We start from the raw sequence: 21,720 nt of genomic DNA on the forward strand, positions 1-21,720 counted from the left end.
AGTCGGTTAAGCGTCCGTCTTCAGCTCAGGTCACCATCTCATAGTCCGTGAGTTCAAGCCCCGCATCAGGCACTGTGCTGACAGCTCGGAGCCTAGAGCCTGTTTCGGATTCTGTGTCTCCCTCTCTCTCTGCCCCTCCCCTGCTCACACTCTGTCTCTCAAAAATAAATGTTAAAAAATGGGGCGCCTGGGTGGCGCAGTCGGTTAAGCGTCCGACTTCAGCCAGGTCACGATCTCGCGGTCCGTGAGTTCGAGCCCCGCATCGGGCTCTGGGCTGATGGCTCAGAGCCTGGAGCCTGTTTCCGATTCTGTGTCTCCCTCTCTCTCTGCCCCTCCCCCGTTCATGCTCTGTCTCTCTCTGTCCCAAAAATAAATAAACGTTGAAAAAATAAATAAATAAAAATAAATGTTAAAAAAATTTTTTTCTTTAATAAATAAATAAATAAATAAATAAATCTTCCATTATCCTGCATCTACATAGGAAAACTGTGTAGAAGAAAACAATGCTGAAATAAGTTTCTCACCATTATTTGTGGCATATAATAAAATGTAACAGGCTGGAGAAGATGTCGACTCAAGAGACTACTGTAATAGAAATACAGGGTTGGGGGCTGCAAGGCCAAAGTACCAGAGCTCCCAACTCTCCATGCTAATCGTACAAGCACATCAATCAGTAAAATGATAGAAACAAAAAGTCCACTTTTTTTGAGAATGCTATTTATGTTTACAATGCTACTATAATTCACAACTCTAAAAATGAAAGAAAGAAACCCTTTTCTTCTTAAAGCAGATTTTGGAGTTTTGGTTTCAAATATTACTTCAAGAATAGTAATGCTCATCCAAGAAATGTAATCATGGGTTTCTCATTAAGAAGTGTGGGGGTGCCTGGGTGGCTCAGTCGGTTGAGCAGCAGATTTCAGCTCAGGTCATGATCTCGCGGTTCATGAGTTCAAGCCCCACGTCGGGGGGGTCTGTGCTGACAGCTCAGAGCCTAGAGCCTGCTTCAGATTCTGTGTCTCCCTCTCTCTCTCTGCCCCTCCCCTGCTTGCTCTCTGTCTCTCTCTTTCTCTCAAGTAATAAACATTTTAAAAATTGTTTTTAAAGAAGTGTGAATTACATGGCACCTGGGTGGCTCAGTCAGTTAAGTATCCGACTTCAGCTCAGGTCATCATCTTGTGGTCTGTGAGTTTGAGTCCAAATCAGGCTTTGTGCTGACAGCTCAGAGCCTGGAGCCTGCTTCAGATTCTGTGTCTCCCTCCTTCTCTGCCCTTCCCCACTCACACTCTGTATCTCTCTCAAAAATAAGTAAACATTAAAAAAAAAATTTTTTTTTTAAGTGTGAATCACTATCACATTTTTCTTGGTAGTAAAATTATTTTTTATCTTGGTTTTTAATAGTAATAGAAAAATTACTGGTAGTTCTACTGTAATTACCACTCAGATGGTTGAGAATCACACTGGACAGGACAGCAAAAAACACAAAAAACAAAAAACAAACAAAAAAAACCAGCCCTAGTTTAGCTCTCAAAGGTGCAGGCTTGCTCATTAATTAGCTGTGGATCTTGAACATGTGACTGTACTTCCTCTGGACATCAATGTCCTCATCTGTAAAACAAGACGGCTGGACTACAGGTTATTTCCCTCCCTTCCTCTCTTTCTCCCTCCCCCTGGCCCTTTCTACATTATGGCTTTAGTGATTTAGGATCTAGACTGGGGTTTCTGAGGACAGAGAGGAAAATCTGGAGAAAAGGAGTAAGGATTATGTAAACAACTAAAACATGGAGAGAAAAAAAGTAAAAGAATTCACGTTTACAAAAAGAAATGGACAAATGGTTCAGGAAGGATCATAAGTTTCATTGTCAAAATTAGTTTAAACACAAGTTTCAGTTACAATGAAATCAGGAAAGAAAGTGAGAAATGCCAGAGTGCCTCACAAATAAGCCAAGAAATCCTCCCAAGTTGCCTCAGTACCTATAGAAGACTTCCTAACACCAGACTTAATCATTCATAATCCTGCCCCTACATAATCACCAGCTATTTTCCAACAAGTTATTCCTCTCAGCCAATTTGGCCTCATCATTTCCAACAAAAATCTATAATATCTCCCGTTCGTTATCACTCAGTGTTCTATCTGAAATGCACTCTCTCTCCTCTCAACTTGTACTACTAATTTATCATGCTCTCACCATGCCTGAAGCACTTCTCGGTGCCCGACATATACTAACTCATTTAATTCTCTCAACGATCCTGGGAGAGGGGTGAGTAACTGTGCTTGAGATTACACAGTAGCAGAGCTATAGCATTCTGTTTATAATTTGTAAGAGCCTGTTCTCTTAGCTTGCTAACTAGTCCTTCAGAGTTCAGATCGAGTTGTCACCTTTCTGAAGTTCTCATCTGCTCAGCAATTATTCCTGCCCCTTGAGTTCTTAAGTAAACCACTCATTTGCCACTTACTGTGGGGCCTAGGTTGTTGTTTATCTTTTGTGCATATATTCTATCTTTTCTAAGAACAGGCTCTTGTCTCATTTATTCTGTAACAACACTACTTAGAACCTAAAAGAGCCGAATGCCTGAAATATAAAGGTGCTTGTTAATGAAACTATGATGGCATTTAATGATTACTGAACACATATACCAGACTCTGGGCTAAGTGCTTTATAGACACTGTCTCATTTAATTCTCACAACTGCCCCTCCTCAATATTACAGGTGAGGAAACGGGGCTTAGAAGAAGCTCTGTCTGTTGTCCAATCTCTCCAAATGGTAGTGACAGTCTTACTGAAAAGAGTCTGTACCACACTCTTCATGTCCAGCCTACCAGAGAACACCTTGAAGAAAGAATCCGTCCTAACCGCAATTGAGCTCAACTAGTGCTTAGCCTACAGCATGCCCCTGAACACAAAGGATTTAGGATCAGAGGTGCACCTTCCCGCAAGAAATTCACAGTCCATTAGGATTCCAGGACCAAGCTGTCACTGGCAGAGTCACCATCGTCAAGACTTCAATATCTTAACTTATAGTTTAAATCATAATAGCAAATTAATCCTTAGAAACTCTCATTCACACCACTCATTCTCCCTTCAAGCTCCCTCACTCCCTTTATCTTTGGACTCCTCTGTCTAGCTTTATGTACTATAGAGTAGAAGGGTCCCGTTAATCCTAACAACTATTAGGATATCTAAATTTAATTTGGTGATAGCTCAGACTCAAGGGTCTATCTGTTGAATACCATGCCACAATGAAATATGAGCAGTGAAGAAGAGCTAGAAAAAAAAGCAGTAGCAAAAAGCAGTGAAAAGAGGAATATGAAAGTCAACACTGTAAAGACAAGTAAAAGCAATAAAAGAAAGGAAATGGACACAGATACAATGTAGAAAACAGGAATCCAGAATAAACTCAGTGGAGAAACACAGATAAATAACAACATTAAAATCTAATCCAATTTAGGAATTCTGACTCCTTCTATAATTGTTTCTTTTCCTAACCTCTGAAGGAAATAGAAAAATATGTATATGAAGCAATAGCTGAAAAACTACTAGGAACAGTACATAAATTAGGAGGTTTTTTTTTTTTCCTGAGAAACCATTCCTTTTAGAATTTCAGAGATTCAAAGAAATCTTAAAATACTATCTAATCTAACCCACTCATTTTACAATTAAAATAAGGCCCGGAAAGGTTGATTTTAATTTACCCAAGACCATACAGCTACTTAGTAGCAATACTCTTGAATCTCATTCCAAGGTCTGCTCCCCCAGACAAGGCTTCCTAGCAATGTATTTTACTCCTCCATTTTCCACTCTTAATAACTATTAGTTTCTGCGTAAGTATCTCAGAATCCACACTTTATTCCTAATTCCCATAGAATAAAATAATCAGATATTCTGGATTATGTAAAGCAATATGGAATTTAATTCTTTTATTCCCTAAGTCAGTAATCTCAAATTGAGTCCTGGTTCCTACCAGGAGGAAATTCAAACATTTCCCAGAAGAGCAGAAAGAAAAAAAGATCTCCATAAGCTAACCAAAGGCAAGCCAAGTTGATAAACTACAACCCGTCTGGAAAGGAATCAGACCCAAGGCCCCTGGAGGCTGGATGACAGCTAATGAGGATCACTTACTTTCCTGTTTTTATTTTATACCCTCCTAACTAACCTCAGGCTCCTATCTTTCTGACAAACTTCAATTCTAGGAGTCTGTAAAGAAAAATAATGAAAAGAGTATCATGTCACTTTCAGCAGAAGTAGCTTTTAGACAGGAACTATCTTGGTCAGGAAATATGGCACAAGGGACAAGAGAAGAATTTTAAGTAACCCATACACTGGTACTTTTAGCCTTAAAAACACCAAGAAGTCATCAGAGTGTATAATATACACTTAATATTTCCTCAACTGCGAAGCACTTGAAGATATTTTGGCCTGGAAGGAACTCATCCTGGGCCATTTCTGTGGTCTAAGAAAGGCTGCTGCTTACACCCTACCCCCTGCCCCCCACAATAAACTGTGGGCCCTGCCAGTCACCGTTCTCCAAGTTATTTGAGCTGAGTGATTTTCAAGTCTTATGTATCATCTTAGTTTAAATACAGTGATTACTTAGGCCTTCAAAATGATGTCTCTGCTATAGAGGGCTGACTGAAGCCTTCTCTGAAAGAGATAAAAATGCCTTAGTTTACTCTAGAAACATAGCTTAATTTTGGTATGTATCAAGTTCATTATAGATTAGGGATAATCTCCTACTTCACCATGTTAACCAAATTAGGATAATTGTACTAGAAATGAAAAGGACAAAAAAATGAAGAAGACATTATAAAGTCAGAAACAAAGTGTTTTAGTGACTCACTGAGCTTAGTTAGGAAGTAAAGGAAGAGTGAAAAATGACCGACAAGAATAATGGAGTTATTAACAGCTAAAGAGGAAAACCGGGAAGAGCTTTCTGGCTGGGGATGAGGGGCGGGGGTGTTGGTGTGCAGCTTCTACAGAGATGGTATTTGAACAGATTTAGATTTAAGACATAGGTGAAAATCTGGGCCTCAAGTTTGGAAGGCCTCAAGTTTAAACAGAAGATACATATTTGGGGCCTAAAAGCACAGCAAGGACCAAGTTTTTAGAGAAAGAGAAGGATATAGAAAAAAAACTCTTAAAACAACGGCATTCCTCAGATAATACACTTTGAAGATGACCTAACCTTCCAGATGAATACTTTATTATGTAGATACAGAATATTTGGACTGCTTTGTTCTAAACGAAAAGCTAAAACATTATTTTTTCCTCAGGCTATGAATTGACAGAGAGAAGCTAAGGATTAAAACAGTTTCATAATTACTATTTGTCCAAAGTCAAGTCTCTGAACTAAAACACACTGCTTCTGAAGTTTCTGTATTTATAACAAAACTTTTGGAAAATACTAAGAGAAAAATCTGATGCACCAATACCACTACCATTTTATAATATTTGTGAGAACTTAATGGTCTTAAAAGCACACTGGGAGCACCTGGTGGCTCAGTTAGGCATCTGACTCTTGATCTCGGCTCAGGTCACTCATTATTATCTCATGGTTCATGAGATCGAGCCCCACACTGGGCTCTGTGCTGACAGTGCAAAACCTGCTTGGGATGGATTCTGCCCCCCCCCCCCCCCCCTCTCTCTCTCTGCCCCTGCCCCATGTGCACATACACTCTCTCTCTAAATAACTTAAAAAAAAAAAAAAAGAACAAAAAAATGTTGATAGTTCATACATCTGGAGAATAGGTAGAGGTTCATAATACTATTCTCCCCAGGTCTGTGTAGTTTAAAACTTCCATTATAAAAAAAAAAAAAAAAAAAAAAAAAAAAAGCCTATCTACAGATATTTTAAAAATTCTATCTGCAGTTAAGGTTTGACAACTAAAACAAAAACAAAAACAAAAACGGCTTGACAACTTGAACCAAAATCCCAACAGATAAAACATTTCAAATAATGTTTTACTCATTCTTAATAGACCAATGAAATTTAGTGTGTATGAAAGGGAAAAAAGATCCTGTGTCATTTTAGAGAAACATGAATACGTTCATTAAATGCAAAACGTTCTTTTATCTCTGTTACTTGATGTTGGACATTTGTTATTTTGCTTTTCAATGAACTTACAATTTTTGCTGAAGAAAAGATATAGTCCATATAAATGTATGATTTTCATTAGTAAAGGCAAAATAAACATTCATCCCAGTATCAATGATTGCTTTGTTGAACCTGCTGGTTAGTTGTCATATTATTTCAAATATTTTCCACTCTACTAAGTAATCAAATAGACAACTTTTTTATGTGGATACAAAAAAAAAAAAAAAAAATTAAAAGAACCAAGACCCATAAATTATACCTAACCCTAACCTGTAAAAAAAAACCCACACATTTAAAAGTATATAAACTGGGGCGCCTGGGTGGCTCAGTCGGTTAAGCGTCCGACTTCAGCCCGGGTCACGATCTCGCGGTCCGGGAGTTCGAGCCCCACGTCAGGCTCTGGGCTGATGGCTCAGAGCCTGATGGCTCAGAGCCTGGGGCCTGCTTCTGATTCTGTGTCTCCCTCTCTCTCTGCCCCTCCCCCGTTCATGCTGTCTCTCTCTGCCTCAAAAAAAATAAATAAACGTTAAAAAAAAATTTTTTTTTAAATAAAAAATAAAAAAAATAAAAGTATATAAACTATTAAGTAGAAGGGTAAAGTTGAATGTTTTTAACAATTACCAAAGTTTTAGCTAGGATTTAAATAGATGTAGTTTAAACCAAATCACTCTAGAGACTCTGACAGCACTGCAACTAATGGAGAGCAACAAATTTACTGCTTAGATCTGCCACTCGCTGATAACCAAGAATAGTTTATACAGTTTGTAAGCACCTATCTTTCCTCCATATGATAAACAGCACCACCCAAAAAAAGACAAGCAGATTTGTTTGCCTCCTGTTCATCTGGTAAGTTCCAAGACAATAAAAACTATGCATGTCTGTGCAAAATCTAGCACACTGTAGGTGTGCAACGCTTAACAGGAATAATCACACCCTCACTTCCCAGAAAGCTATTGCTAGCTATCAGTCCCATACTCTAATAAGGCAGGCTTTCCTTGCTGATACTTCTGCTTTGAATCACGTTCAGAACCTTGTTTCTTCTAACAGAAATAAGTCACCATGAAACTTCAGAGAGAAGCAGTATAAATACACATATACAGAGACAAGAGATCGTCACTGATTCTCTTCTCCATCATCATTAAAGCACTCCTTAAGTCTGAATCGAGGTATTTCATTTTGCAGATAACAAGATCATTCTCCAACAAATTTTTGTAGCTCTTTTCCTCATTAAAGTAAAAATTACATACCGTAAAATGCCCAGATCTTAAGTAGTCAGCTCAGTAAGTTTGAACAAGCGTGTACACCAACAACTGGTGAATCTGGGCGTTCCTTGGACTAGGTCTTGCAATTTTTCTGTAAGTTAAAAATTATATGAAAGTAAGTTACCCAAAAAGCGTACACTTGAATTTCCATTACCTAAGTCAAGCTACAGAATATTTCAATCTCCTTAGAAAGTTCCTTTTTGCCTCTTTCCAGTCAACCACACTCTTACCCAGAAACCACTGTCCTGATTTCTATCAACATACCTAAGTTTCACCCGTTCTTGTATTTTTCAAAAATGGCATCATTTGGTACATACTTATGCCTGGCTTCTCTTGCTCTGAATAATATTTCTTGGATTCATCTATGTTGTGCGAATCATTAGTTCATTTCTACTGTAAAAAAAGCTGCCATGAACATTTTACATCAATCTTTTTGTGAATATGTACTTTCTTTCTCCTTGGTGAAATAAGATTTCATTTAGAAAGGGGTGGGGGGCTCACATATAAATAAGCCTGTAAAGTCACATAGTACAGATAGATGGACTCATTACATAGTATAATTATATATAGGAAATATGTATACAGTTGTATAAAATACAAAAAAATAAAACATAGGTATTTTACCTACGCGTGTGTATATAAATGAATAGATTCTGAGAAGTCCAACTGGGGCCAACAAAGATATATTTCTTTAAATGTATAAAGTTCACAGTGAAAACACATCTAACGTGGGAAAGCTGTCCATTTTAGTTTTTCTTCATAAGTATTTTTTTTAATGTTTATTTATTTTTGAGACAATGCGAGAGACAGAGTACAAGCGGCAAGCAGTGAAGGGGGCACAGAATCCGAAGCAGGCTCCAGGCTCTGAGCTGTCAGCACAGAGCCCGACGCGGGGCTCGAGCTCACAAACCGTGAGATCATGACCTGAGCCGAAGTCGGACGCTTAACCGACTGAGCCACTCAGGCGCCCCTCTTAGTATTATGCTTTAACCTAAGAATAATTCAAAAGAGAAACAGATTTCTCTCCATATAAGCTACTGTTACCTCCACTACACAATCATTTTCTATGCGAGGAGTAAAACCCAAAGTATGTGTTAAAAGTACAAATTGTATTTTATCGTCTTGCTTTTTTAAAACAAAGTTAAGAGGCGCCTGGGTGGCTCAGTCGGTTAAGCGGCCAACTTCGGCTCAGGTCATGATCTCGCGGTCCCTGAGTTCGAGCCCCGCGTCCGGCTCTGTGCTGACAGCTCGGAGCCTGCTTCAGATTCTGTGTCTCCCTCTCTCTCTGACCCTCCCCCATTCATGCTCTGTCTCTCTCTGTCTCAAAAATAAATAAACGTTTAAAAAATAATAATAAAAAAGTAAATAAAACAAAGTTAAGGGACGCTTGGTGGCTCAGTCAGTTAAGTGTCCGACTTCGGCTCAGGTCATGATCTCGTGGTTTGTGAGTTCGAGCCCCACGTGGGGCTCTATGCTGTCAGCTCAGAGCCTGGAGCCTGCTTCGGATTCTGTGTCTTCCTCTCTCTCTGCCCCTCCCCACTTGTGCTCTGTCTCTCTGTCTCTCAAAAATAAATAAATGTAAAAAAAAAAAAATTTTTTTTAAAGTTAAACAGAGAAATAATCCATTGGCTGATACTTAACATGGGTAAAGACCATCCCATCTCCATTGAGAATATATTCTGAAAAAAGCTCAATCCCTAGGATGTTTTCTCCATCCCAAGAAGTAATTTACCACAGCATTAAGTCTATGAAAGACACATCCTGACTCTGAAATTCTACTGTGTAATTGCAGCTAAAAGTAGAGGAAGTTCTTTAATTTCTAGTGATGGTAACATTAAAAAACATACACGTAAATCTGATTTTTGAAGTCAATTTGAAACTCCCAACCCTGCTGTTGATAATCAGATTATCATTTTCAGGGGACTAAAAGTGTCTCCTCATTTAACATTACCCATAAATTGCCAAGATGGAGGCAGAATGCTACAAAATGTCCTAGAAATTTACCACTGCCTGTTTTATAAAGGTTTGCAACTATCAATGGGAGAAAACAACCCACTTCTAATGTTTGCTCTTTGTTCACCTTTTATTCCTCCTCCCCCAAAATGAGCAACTTCAAAAACATACCATTCTAATGTACTACATTTTTAATCTTAAAAAATATTCTTAGCATTTAAATGGTCCCTGACTTTCACAGGTGTGTAATTATTTACTTAACCCATTATTCACTCTGAAAACACATCATTTTCCAATAATTGTACCATTTTCTAAAAAAACAAGGAAAACAGCCTTGATTAATTGTTACAAAAACCAACAGTGGCTCTAAACCACTACAACTCTCAACTGTCATCATCTTTTTCCTGACTGTTTTAGAGAATTACAATTTTATTCTTATTTTTAAAATATCTTTCTTCCAGACCAAGAGCAGAAAACAGGTACAGCAATTGTGTAGACCCCATACTCCCTCTGGTGGTCCTTCACTCTCATTAACTAGATGTTTTCCAAAAGACTAGAAGTAAATACTAAATTAAGCATAAAATGAACTTGCCCCATTTAAGGACATAGTCTTACATGTTTAAGTTTCAGCAGAATACAGGGTAATTCTCTTCAAAACAAATTGTGAGGTACAAATTATTTTGAGAGCTTGAATTTTAGTGTTTAAAATATTGCTAAATATCCTTAGTAACCTGTTATACAAATTAGTTACAAGAGTGAGTTAGGCCCTACTATAATTATTTTAAGCTCTCTTTTGACGGAAGAGTCATGTAACGGTATCTTATTTGCAAATTAAATCGCACTTAAGTGGCTATTGTTTTAAAGTCAATAGTTATTTACATACCAACAACCACTCAGTGTATGTCTCCTCTGTATGTAAATTTAATTTTCTTTACACTTTGGGGATATATTATCAGAAGTCAAAAAAAAAAAAATAAAAAAAAAAAAAAAAAAAAAGCACTATAGAGCCTTTCTCACTAGCTCCTTGGCCAGGACTGGAGACTGCTCTTGGTTGGAGCTGTCCCACACCTAAGGCAGGAAGATGGTAGCTGCACAGAAGTCCTCACTGGAGTCAATTACCTCTAGGCTCCAAGTTCATATGATAAGGGGACAGTACATGATGGGGTACAAGTAGATAAAATAATCAGACACGGCCAAACTGGTCATCCTAGCCAACAAGTGCCCAGCCTTGAGGAAATAAGCACTACACTATCTTGGCCAAAATTGGGGCCCAACACGCAGCGGCAAGAATACTGAATTGGGCCCAGCCTGTGAAAAATACTACAGAATATGCACAATGGTTATCACCGATCCAGGTGATTCTGGTAACACCAGGAGCATGCCAGGAAAGACTGGTGAAAAGTAAACCATGCAAAATTTTTCTTTAAAGCTGGCCAGAAATAGGGGGGGAAATGCACTGTAGAAAATTCAGACATGTACAATAATGAGAAAGCAAAATAATTACTAATCAACTATGTTAGAAAGTTCAGGAGCGCCAGGGTGCCTCAGTCAGTCACAAGCTGAACGTGGAGCCTGCCTGTGATATTCTCTCTGCCTCTCTCCCCTGCTCACACGTGCTCTCAACCTCTCTCTCTCTCTCCAAAAAATAAAAGAAAAAAAGACAAACTTTTGTTTAAAAAAAAAAAAAAGTTCAAAAAGTTTCAGAGTGCCTGACTGGCTCTATTGGTGGAACATGTAACTCTTGATCTCAGGGTTGTGGGTTCAAGCCCCACACTGAGTAGACAGCTTAAAAAAAAAAAAAAAAAAAAAAAAAAAGTTCAAATTGTTTCAGAATTATAAAATGTCTGTATTTAACTGTTCAGCATTGAGTAATCACAGAATTTGGTGTGCCAAAATATGGACAATATAGATTTTTCTTTAGGAACTCTGAAAAATTAATTAAAGGCCTATACAGAGATATTCTTAATGCTAGGTGTAACATGCGTACTGCGGTCAAATAAAGCCATATTCATGTCTAACATGGCCACTTGATTTATCCTCAAATTAGCTATTTTAGTATATATCCTTGTTTCTTTGTGCCTTTCTTCATTCAAAAATATTTGCCAACCCCCAAACAACAAAAAGAACCACACCTGAGGATAAATGACTTAAACACTCAATATGTTTATTGTGTACATAAAAGAATTCAACTTATGCTTAATTCTGAAACTGAAATGTGGTTGATAATTTTGATATGGTCTACCACAAGTTAAAGTGGACCAAAAAAACCAGTAAAATATCTAAAAACTGAATTTGAATATGGGCTTTTAATAAAGTTCCTAAAATATGCTTTTGTGTAAATAAAACTATGAAATATAAGTTTAATTTACTATATGTGGTATATTTAAACATCACCATATGATAAGGATTGTAATAATTATACATAGAAAATTACACATACTAGTTAAAACTCATATATTCCTATACACTTTAAAGAACAATTATCTAAGTCATCCAAAACAAAGAGAACCTCAGACCTATAAGATTCCTTACAACTATTTATGTAGAATAAAACCCACTCAACACGACGTGCCACTGTTGAACAAATCTCCCCTAAGCATCAAAAAGACAACTCTGCTTTAATAGCAATAACTTTTTCTACAGTTACAGAATGAGGATGTTCTTTCTTCTCTAGACTGATTCGTTCTAAGCTAAGAAACCTTTAGGAAACTAACCCAAAATATGTGTTCTTTTCCAGCCCAAGAACAAACAGAAAATTGAGGATTTAACTAGTTGCCTAATCCAGTGTTTTAAAAGGTTTTCATGTTGAACTGGTTAAAATTATGGTTTTTCTTAAAAAAACCACCCAAAATTAAAGATTAAAAAAGTATGTATTTGTTTTGTTAAATGTTGTAAGGACAAAGACCTCATAACACTTAACCCTGTTGTTTTAGAGATATACAACACTTCATAAAGACCATCTCTTTGATTTTGTTTTAAAATCCCAGTCACAACTAGCCTATTGGTTAAAGAGTTCAACTTTAAATGATGTTACTAAATAGCTAGGTACATAATAAAATAACCATTCAGTGAAATATTAATAAAGTAGCATAATTAAATCAAAACTATAACGTTGCTTTTAAAAAGTTGCACCCCTCTTAAATATAAGTCATCCCCAATAGACACAAAACACACGTTAGAAAAAAATTAAGTAAGCTAAATCAAGTTACTCACAAATAAATTTAAATACATATAAACTACATTTAAAAAATAATTATGTACGATTTTTAAACGTATTTTTTCTGTAGATGCCCTACATTGGTCAGGTCCATAATGGTGGATTAAGTAAGTGGAGGTCAGTTGGGAGAGAGACGCAGAAAAGGCTAAGTGAAAGTACGACAAATAAAAATTTCCCAAAAAGAATAAAAATTCGTTCAAGTCTATCCTTGACCTTTGACTCATACACCAAGAGAAAAAGCTACTACAATTCTCTAAAGTAAAAACCCCTCTGGGGGGGGGTGGGGGCGCCGGGGGGGGAGAATTCCACAGACTATTAAAAACACTTAACCAAAATATGCCTTGACTTTTCCCTTGTCCACAATCTAACAAAATGGGAAGACAATGAAAATAAACACTCCTGTCTACTCCCATTTTTCCAAAGAAAGCTCCCATTCAATGCTAAGCCTTATTCCACTGGAAAACATACTCCTGAAAAGTAAATCCAAAACCACGAGCTCAAACTACTTCATGCAGAATTTACTGAATGGCGGCCAAACGTTGTACACGCTGTCCTGAACCACCCTGAAGGGTATCTAGACTTCTGCATTCTCCATTTACTAACTTTGTACCTTACTATGCTTTCGCCACCACTGCAGAAACCGAATTTTTAAAATAAGACCATGTTCCTCCAGGCTCGTCAATGGAAAGAATGCAATCAATCTGCACGTTGACCCCCTCAAACGGTTGGTGTTTTTTGTTTTTTGTTTTAAATCAATACCGGGTTGGACTCCTATACTATTGCCAGTACACCTTTTCAGACATCAGTGGAAGGAGTTCTAACGTTCCAGGAGTGAACCAAGTCAGGAGCCCGAAAACAAGTTGGAACTGGCTTTCACCTGGCACGAGAATAATCACCTGTTAGAAAGGCGCTGCACTGGCACCCTTCAAGAGCGGCTGAGAGCCGGGATGCTGTATCCCAGTCACTTGTCCCATGGTGGCAGGTGAAGGCGGCGAACACGCATCCACACCCACCGCCCCGGGAGCGCAAACCGAAAGCGAGGAGCGCAGCAGCGGGACACTCCGTTATCCTCACCCGCCACGGGCCCCGCCAGGTGTGCGCGGCTCCATCGCGCCCGCGGCGTCCCGGCGCACGGCTCACCCCGGCTCGACTTCGCCCGCCGGCCCGGGCCCCGGAAGGCGAAGTTTCTCTCCCGCCCGCGGCGGCGGCCGCTCACGCGCCGCCCGGCTCTCCGCGGGTCCCGCAGCCTGCTCCGGGCGGTCGCGGTCACAGGCGCCGGGCCTCGGGCGAGTCGGGGGAGACCGACGGGAGCCGGAGCCGGGACCTGTCACCTCGGGCAGGAAACAAAAGCCGGGTGAGGACGAGCGGGCGCGACCGGCCTCGACTCCGCGAGGGGGAGCGCGGCGGGGGCGGGGAGCGGCTCTCGCGGTCGCCCGACTCCGCGCCTCGCGGAGAGAGCACCGACCCCGCGGGCCGGCGGGGCGCGGAGGGACCCCGCAGTTGGGCAAGGGGCATCCGGCGCGCTCGCCTCGAGGCTTCCCCCGCCCCGTTCGCCCCGAGCCTGCCTCTCTGGGGCAGGAGAACCGCGCGTGAGGGGGCGCCGAAGCGGCGCGGCGGCGATCTGACCGCGAAGGAGGGAATTCGGTTCCCGGGGCGCCGCGGCCGCCCGCCCCATCCCTGCGGCCATGGCGCCGGTACCTGTCGCCGTGGCTGCTCCTTGGCCCCTTCTCTCTCCGCCTCACCCTCGCGCTGCTCGGCCCCCAGCCCAACCAGCAGGCCGTCCGCGCGCCGGACGCCGCCGCCCGAGACTGGCAGCGCCCGCGAACCGGCCCGAATCCCCGGGGCAGCGCCCGGCGCGGTCCCGCCCCCGCCGGCCGCAGGACCCGTCTTCGATAGGGCCCCGGGGCTGTCAGTCCGCCCCCAAAAGGCGCGCGGGCTGTCGCTCCGCCGGTCCGGATTGGTGGCCGCGCACCGTCTATGCAAATGAGACTCCGCCCCCGTCCATTTGCACCTCCGCCTTAGTGTAAACTCCGCCTCTCCACGCCAGCCCACGTGTCTGGCCCTTGGCCTTTGTGGGGGCCGGCGGGAAGGGATGAAGGAAACTGACCCATGCCCCTTCACACCGTCTCTTAACCTTCAGAGAAACTCATGCCTAAACAAGCTATTGACTTCACATCTGAATCGTATCTCTGAAAGCTCTGCCTTGCTGCCTGTTTGCCAGGCCTGCCCAAAGGATGGAGAGGGGCAGGCCGGGATGTTTGTGTCAGGTAAGCAGACTAGGTTAGCCCTAGGAAGTAAAAAAAAAATGCCCCGTTGGGCCTCGGGAAAATCCCATCTTGAGAACCAGTTTAGCCCGTGGTACTTCCCCATGGACACTAAATGACTGTGAAGACTATGCTCTCCCCTGGTTTTCTGCCTTTCAAGCATGAGACACCAGGCCATTGAGACAGCAAAAGACCGTAAAAAATATTGGTGTTCTCTGATCCCCTTTTCCCACCGCACCACCGCCCCCACCCCCCCATTAGCAAAGGGTAGACCCGCTGAGCAAACTCAGCTTCAAGAGGGGCTAAGCTCCTCCAACCAGAAGGCTGGCTGCCTCTGAGTAGTTCCCATAGAGATTCAGATGAGGAGATAGAACTGGCTGCACCTGGGCTTTAGGGGGTAACTAACTCAAACCCCTCATTTTTGAGGAGACAGAAACCTAAAGTCTCATAGCTATGGGACTTAATAGTCACCTATGGAAATCTTATGTCCCATAACCAGATCAGAAGCCACATCTCTTAGCTCCAAATCTGCTCTCTGCGCTATGTCACATTGGTCATTTAGGTATTTTTGAAGACCCTCTTCAACAAATCACCATCCCTGCCTTCAGGACGTGGTGCCTGGGGAAAAAACAACTAGAACCAACACGGAAACCTCAAGAGCAAAGAAGGCCCTGACTTAATGCCTAGAAGCTTCCCTTTTTACCAGATGCCAGGGAGAATCACTGACACAATTTATTCATACATTAATTCAACAAGACGTGGGTGATTGAATCCAAATCCAACCATTTATCCTTCAATGATTTGTTCTGAAAGTTTCTAACCCCAGTTGATTAAGCATCTACTGTGCTTACTACTAGCAAGTATTAAGCACTGTGCTGTGTGCAGAGTCTGCATAGGTGAGGAGACATTGTCTCAGCCCTTGAAGGCTTTAGCCAAGGAGATAGTGACTTCCACATTACATGTCAGTACCACATATGTTACAGTGGACAGCTCCAAGGAAGGGGCAGTTGGCTTTTCCTGGGAAAGGCAGGGAAGGCTTCATTGAGGAGGTGGCATTAGAGCTGAGTCCTAAAAGAGTTTTGAAAGATGGTGTTTGCCAGATGGAGGGATGTGGAAGAGGAAGGAAAGGGATTCCTAGTCTGTGGAGGACAGGATGAGCAAAAAAGCATGCAGACCTGGAAAAGCCTGGTAATTGAGGGAACAGCGAGGAGCAGTATGGGAAATCTGCAGGGCTGTGTGGCCATGTCACATGTTCTGGGACCAGGCTCTTCCAGGAGGAAGACAGAAAGGCCCCGGAGGCTGCCAGGCTGTGTTGTAACACACCGCAGCAAACAACAACAGGCCCTGTAGATACAGCTGCAGGCTTTTTTTTTTTTTTTTTTCTAGGCCAGAGTCTGTGGGGAACAGTCAGTTCCACAGTTCTGATGGCAGCCTGGCTGGCCCCACCCACTCTCTCAGAAAACCACTCCGGTCACTGCACTTGCCCTCCTTGGCATTTGGAAACACGTGTGCTTGCAGTTTCCCCAAACACTGCTGCCCTTCAGAGCTCAAAGATAACGTGGGCTATGGCTGCAGACACCTGGATGTGGAACAGACAGCCCTTTCCTAACGCAAAGAGCGGTTCTTTGCAGGGCCTATTACCAAGGCTGGCTTCATGGGCGTGTGACCAGCGCTTGGTTTAATGCTTTGCTGTCGCTGTCTTGAAATTCTTAATAATTTTTCGACAGTTGCATTTTCATTTCATTTCATTTCACCTGCAAATTATGTAGCCGGTCTGACCTGTCACTGGTAGTGCCCCTGGGAATGTTTGTGATCCTACTCAAACCATGTCTCATTTTTAAAGCCCTTGGCATTCATTAGGTTTGTTCACATGCACCGTATCACTCGATTCTCACAATGGCGATGTGGGGTAGGCTTGTATTCCTAGCCCCATTTATTGGCTGAGAAAACTGAAGTTTGGCAGTCTCCTCCAGGTAGCACAGCAGGGAGTGGCAAAGTTTGTATTTGAACTCATCCCACACAAGCCCTGTTCCATCTGCTATGGATCCACCTTTATGTTGGTTTCAGAACGCTTTCAAAGGTAGGTATGTACGGGAAGGATGTGCTGGTGTGTTTTTGTTTTTGTTTTTAAGTAAGCTCTACACCCAACATGGGGCTTGAACTCACGACCCTGAGATCAAGAGTTGCGTGCTCTACCAACTGAGCCAGACAGGTGCCCTAAAGATACACTGTCTTAAGAGTCAAACCACATGGTGGAGTGAGTGTATGTCACTTCATGGCTGCTTATCACATTTGAATAATTGTTCATTAATTTTGAAAAAAATTTCAGCCATTATGTTCAATTACTGTTTCTGTACCTCTTTCTTTCTGGGCCCCCAGTTGAAATACCTATTAGACCTTCTCACTACATCCTTTCTTCTGTATCTTCTATCTTTTGTCCTTCGACACTCTGTTGTAAAAGTTTCTTGTGACTATTCTTCGGTTCACTAATTCTCTCTTCAGCTTTTTAAAAAATTCTTCTCTTGGGGTGCCTAACATGCGACTCTTGATTGATCTCAGGGTCATGAGATCAAGTCACTTAGTGTCCTTGGGCATGCAGCCTCCTTAAAAAAAAAAAATTCTCCTCTTAAACCCATCCATCAAGCTCTTAATTTGTTGTTTGCTTGTTTGTTTGGGGTTTTTTTTTTTTCAGTTCCAGAATTTCTGTTTGGGTCTTTTCAGATCTGCTATGTCACTTCTTATGTCTCTTTGTGACTTGCTATAATTTTCAAGCTTGGCTTTTCTCTCCTTAAACAAAGTAAGTGTAGCTGTTTTATGGCTTATGTCTGTTAATTTCAATCTAGAGTCCCTGTGGATCGGTTTCCATTGTTAGTTTTTACTACTGGTTCTTCCTCATGAGGTTTTATCTCATCATGTACCTGGTTATGTTTTGGACATTGTATTTGAAAAATCATTTAAGGCAACAGTGATAACATCTTCCTCCCAAAAGGATTTCCATTGGTTTCTGCAGGCATTTGGGGACACTGGCAAGCTAAGATCACCTTAACTCAATTTCATGGCTTCTGATTTTCTGAGCTTCCCAGATGACTTGAAACTGGATTACAGTATGTGGGAGGGTTTGTTTATTTATGGTTTGTTTGTTTGTTTGTTTGTTTATGGTTCCTCCTTACCCAATGTTGCAGCTCTTTGAGGTTCCAGTCAAAGCCTGGGAGTTGTTTCAGTTATATATGGTTTCATAGCAAACAATCCTAAAATTTAGCAGTTTAAGACAGATGTCAGTGGACTTTTCCTTAAATGGCAAGATGGTAAATATTTTAGATTTGCAGGCCATATGGTCTCTGTTACAACTACTCAACTCTATCATTATAGTTCAAATCAGCCGTAGACAATACATGAATGAATGGGACGGCTGTGTTCCACTAAAACTTTATTTACAAAGCCAGGCAGCCATTCTCAAGCTGATAAAGAATATCACCAAAAAAACTCACAACTAACACCATGCTTAGTGGTAAAAGACTTGATACCTTTTCCAAGAAAAAAACAAGGAACAGACATGAATGTCCACTCTTGCCACTTCTATTTAATATTTTACTGGAGGTTCTAGCCGGGGTGATTAGGCAAGACATAGAAATTAAAAGGCATCCAGATTGGAAAGAAAGTAGTAAAACTATCTCTAAACACAGATGACATGATCTTTGTGTATAGAAAATGCTAAGGAATCCACTTAAAAACTGTTAGAACCAATAAGTGAATTCAGGAGCACCTGGCTGGCTCAGTCAGTAGAGCATGTGACTCTTGATCTCAGGGTTGTGAGTTCAAGTGCCACGTTGGATGTAGAGCTTACTTAATAATAAGTAGGGGTGCCTGGGTGGCTCATTTGGTTAAGCGTCCGACTTTGGCTCAGGTCATGACCTCACGGTTCATGGGTTCGAGCCCCATGTCAGGTTCTGTGCTGACAGCTCAGAGCCTGGACCCTGCTTTGGATTCTGTGTCTCTCTCTCTGCTCCTCCCCCACTCACGCTCAGCCTCTCTCTCTCAAAAATAAACAAACATTAAAAAAATTTTTAAAAATAAGTAAATTCAGCAAGTTTGCAAGAAACCAGATCTATAATAAAAATCAATGATATGTCTATACACTTTCAATGAACAATGAAAAAATGAGATTAAGAAAGAAATTTCCTTTATAATAGCCTAATAAAGAACAAAATACTGGGGTGCCTACCTGGCACAGTCAATAGAGTGTGTGACTCTTGATCTTGGAGTTGTGAGTTCAAGCCCCACGTTGGGTGTGGAGATTACTTAAAAATAAAATCTCAAAAAATAATAATAAAATACTTAGGGATAAATTTAACAAAAGAAGTACCAAACTTATACTCTGAAAACTACAAAACATTGTTGAAAGAAATTAAAGAAGACCTATATAATCGGAAAAACATCCTATGTTCCTACATCAAAAGACTTAACATTGTTAAGTTGGCAATACTCCCCAAATTATCTACATATTCAATGCAATCCCATCAGAGTCCCAGCTGACTTCTTTATAGAAATCAACAAGGTGATTCTGAAATTCATACAGATTGCAAGGGACCCAGAACAGCCAAAACAATATTTAAACAAACAAACAAACAAACAAGGGACCCTGCCTGGCTTAGTTGGTGGAGCCTGAGACTCTTGATCTCAAGGTTGTAAGTTCAAGCCCCACATTAGGTGTAGAGATTACTTAAAAATAAAATCTTTAGAGGGGCGCCTGGGTGGCTCAGTTGGTTAAGCATCTGACTCTTGATTTGGCTCAGGTCATGATCTGATGATTCAAGAGTTCGAGCCCCCTGTTGGGCTCCACGCTGATACTGCAGAGCCTGCATGGGATTCTGTCTCTCCCTCTCTTTCTGTCCCTCCCACACTCTCTCCTGCTCTCTCTCTCTCAAAATAAATAAATAAACTTAAGAAAATGTTCTAAGGTTGACTGTGTGATAGTTGCACACATCTATGAATATACTAAAGACCTCTGAGTTGCATACATAAAATGGATAAATTGTGTGGTAGGTGAATTAATTATAATTCAATAAAGCTGTTTAAAAAAAGAAGAAGAAGAACAGGGAGCCATTTATGGGCCATACTTTGCTTATTCCTGACTTAAAACGATAACTATTCTATTTAGTTGCTCATGATTCTTCAATTTGGAGCAGGGACACTGGTATCTACTCTATGTGGCATCAGTCGGGGCAGCTTGACTAGGCCGGAATGGTCTACTTCCAAGATGGTCTTACTCACCTAGAGGGCAAGTGGGACCTCAGTGGGATGTTGGCGAGGGTCCTACGTTCTTCTCCCACATGGTCTCTCCATGAGGCTAGGTTGGGTTTCTCACAATATCCTGTCTCAAGATAATCAGACTTTTACGTGGTGGCTGGCTTCCTCCAAAGGGCAAATGTGGAAGTTGCCGGGCCTTCTAGAGGTTTAGATCTGGAACTGACAGTGTCATTTCCACCATGTTCCGTAGGTGAAAGCAGGTCACAGGCCAGTCCGGATTCAAGGGGAGGGAACAGTTGTGGTGTGAGTGCTCACACAATATCGTTCACTGGGGGCCTATACCAAAGTAACAATCTGTCCATTTTCCCTCTGTCCCTTAATGATTCACTTCCTCCCCAGTGCAAAATACACTCATCACCCCTTAAGACCCCCGAAAATCTCGCCCCATTACTCTACCAGGATTGAGTTTGAACTCCCTAAGTTCAGGTCCAGGTATGAATGAGACTTCTCCAGTGATATTCCCCTGGATCTGACAACCTTTGAACTAAAGAGACAAGTTACCTGCTCCCCACAGGAAATGGTGACGCAGAGAAAGGACAATCTCAAAGTATATTCCTACTCGAAAAGGAGAAACTGGCAGACACAAGTCCATCGCAATTCTGAAATCCAGGTACACATCACCAGTTCCTCGGTTAGCTCCCAGTTCTTAAGGTAGTTAGACTTATTACATGGCAACTGACTTCCCCTAGAGCCAAAATATGGAAGCTACCTTCTTAAGGCTTGAACCCGACCCGGCACAACATCACTTCTGTCACATTCTATTGGGTAAAATGGGTCACAGAGCCAGCCCAGAGTCAAGGGGAGTACATGGGGCATGGATACCCATAGCCATGGCTCACTGGAGATTATCAAAGTAATAATCTACCACAGGGGTGGTTTATCAGAGTCTCCAACCTCAGTAGGCCCTGCATTCCAGTTTTGTACCCCTAATCCTAATAAGCTTTCAAAAGCACAGCTCAACCTCTCTGATGACTCAGATTGGCAAATGCCCACGGACAAAAGCAGCCCCAAGTGCTGGACTCACTTCTCTGGTAGGGTTGCCAGATTTAACAAATAAAAATACAGGACATCCAGTTACATTTGAATTTCAAATAAACAATAAATTACTTTTTAGTAGGAATATGTCACAAGTACATATTATACTTATGCTAAAAAATAATTTGTTGTTTATTTGAAATTCAAATTTAACTGGGACTTACACTAAAAAAAAATGTTGCTTATCTGAAATTCAAATATATAACTGGAAGTCCTGTATTTTATCTGGCAACTCTAATCTCTCTGGATTCCTATCTGTTCATGTACCTTGGTTCAGTAATTCCTCACTATCTTGTTAGAGTTTTAATGCTTTTAACATTTAAAAATATTTGAAGATCGGGGCACCTGGGTGGCTCAGTCAGCTGAGCATCCGACTTTGACTCTGGTCATGATCTCACAGCTCGTGAGTTCAAGCGCTGCATCAGGCTCTCTGCTGACAGCTCAGAGCCTGGAGCCTGCTTCGGATTCTATGTCTCCCTCTCTGTCCCTCCTCTGCTCACGCCCTATCTCTTTCTCCCTCAAAAATAAATAGACATTAAAAAAAAGGTTTTTTAGGGGCGCCTGGGTGGCGCAGTCGGTTAAGCGGCCGACTT

The 21,720-nt window shown here is 41.4% G+C and overlaps 1 protein-coding gene and 1 pseudogene across 4 annotated transcripts in view; one reads left to right on the top strand and one right to left on the bottom strand.

The window, feature by feature from the left end:
* The window catches only part of FKBP5 (FKBP prolyl isomerase 5), a 120,620-nt gene extending 106,287 nt beyond the window's left edge, over window positions 1-14,333 (bottom strand). For 2 of the 4 annotated variants that reach the window (XM_040473300.1, XM_040473302.1), the window contains exons 1-2: window positions 14,220-14,333; window positions 7,337-7,442 (exon numbers count right to left, since the gene is read on the bottom strand). The gene's annotated coding sequence lies outside the window, so the exon portion shown is untranslated. Of the gene's footprint in view, window positions 1-7,336; window positions 7,443-13,417; window positions 13,560-14,219 lie in introns of those variants that run through there. The other 2 variants (XM_040473301.1, XM_040473303.1) reach the window with 2 other exon arrangements.
* On the top strand, window positions 10,386-10,709 carry LOC121029341 (60S ribosomal protein L30-like; annotated as a pseudogene).
* Window positions 14,334-21,720: the final 7,387 nt, after the last annotated feature.

The sequence above is a fragment of the Herpailurus yagouaroundi genome, unplaced genomic scaffold (genome assembly GCF_014898765.1).
Source record: "Herpailurus yagouaroundi ecotype Mexico unplaced genomic scaffold, PumYag 139, whole genome shotgun sequence".
NCBI lineage: Eukaryota > Metazoa > Chordata > Mammalia > Carnivora > Felidae > Herpailurus > Herpailurus yagouaroundi.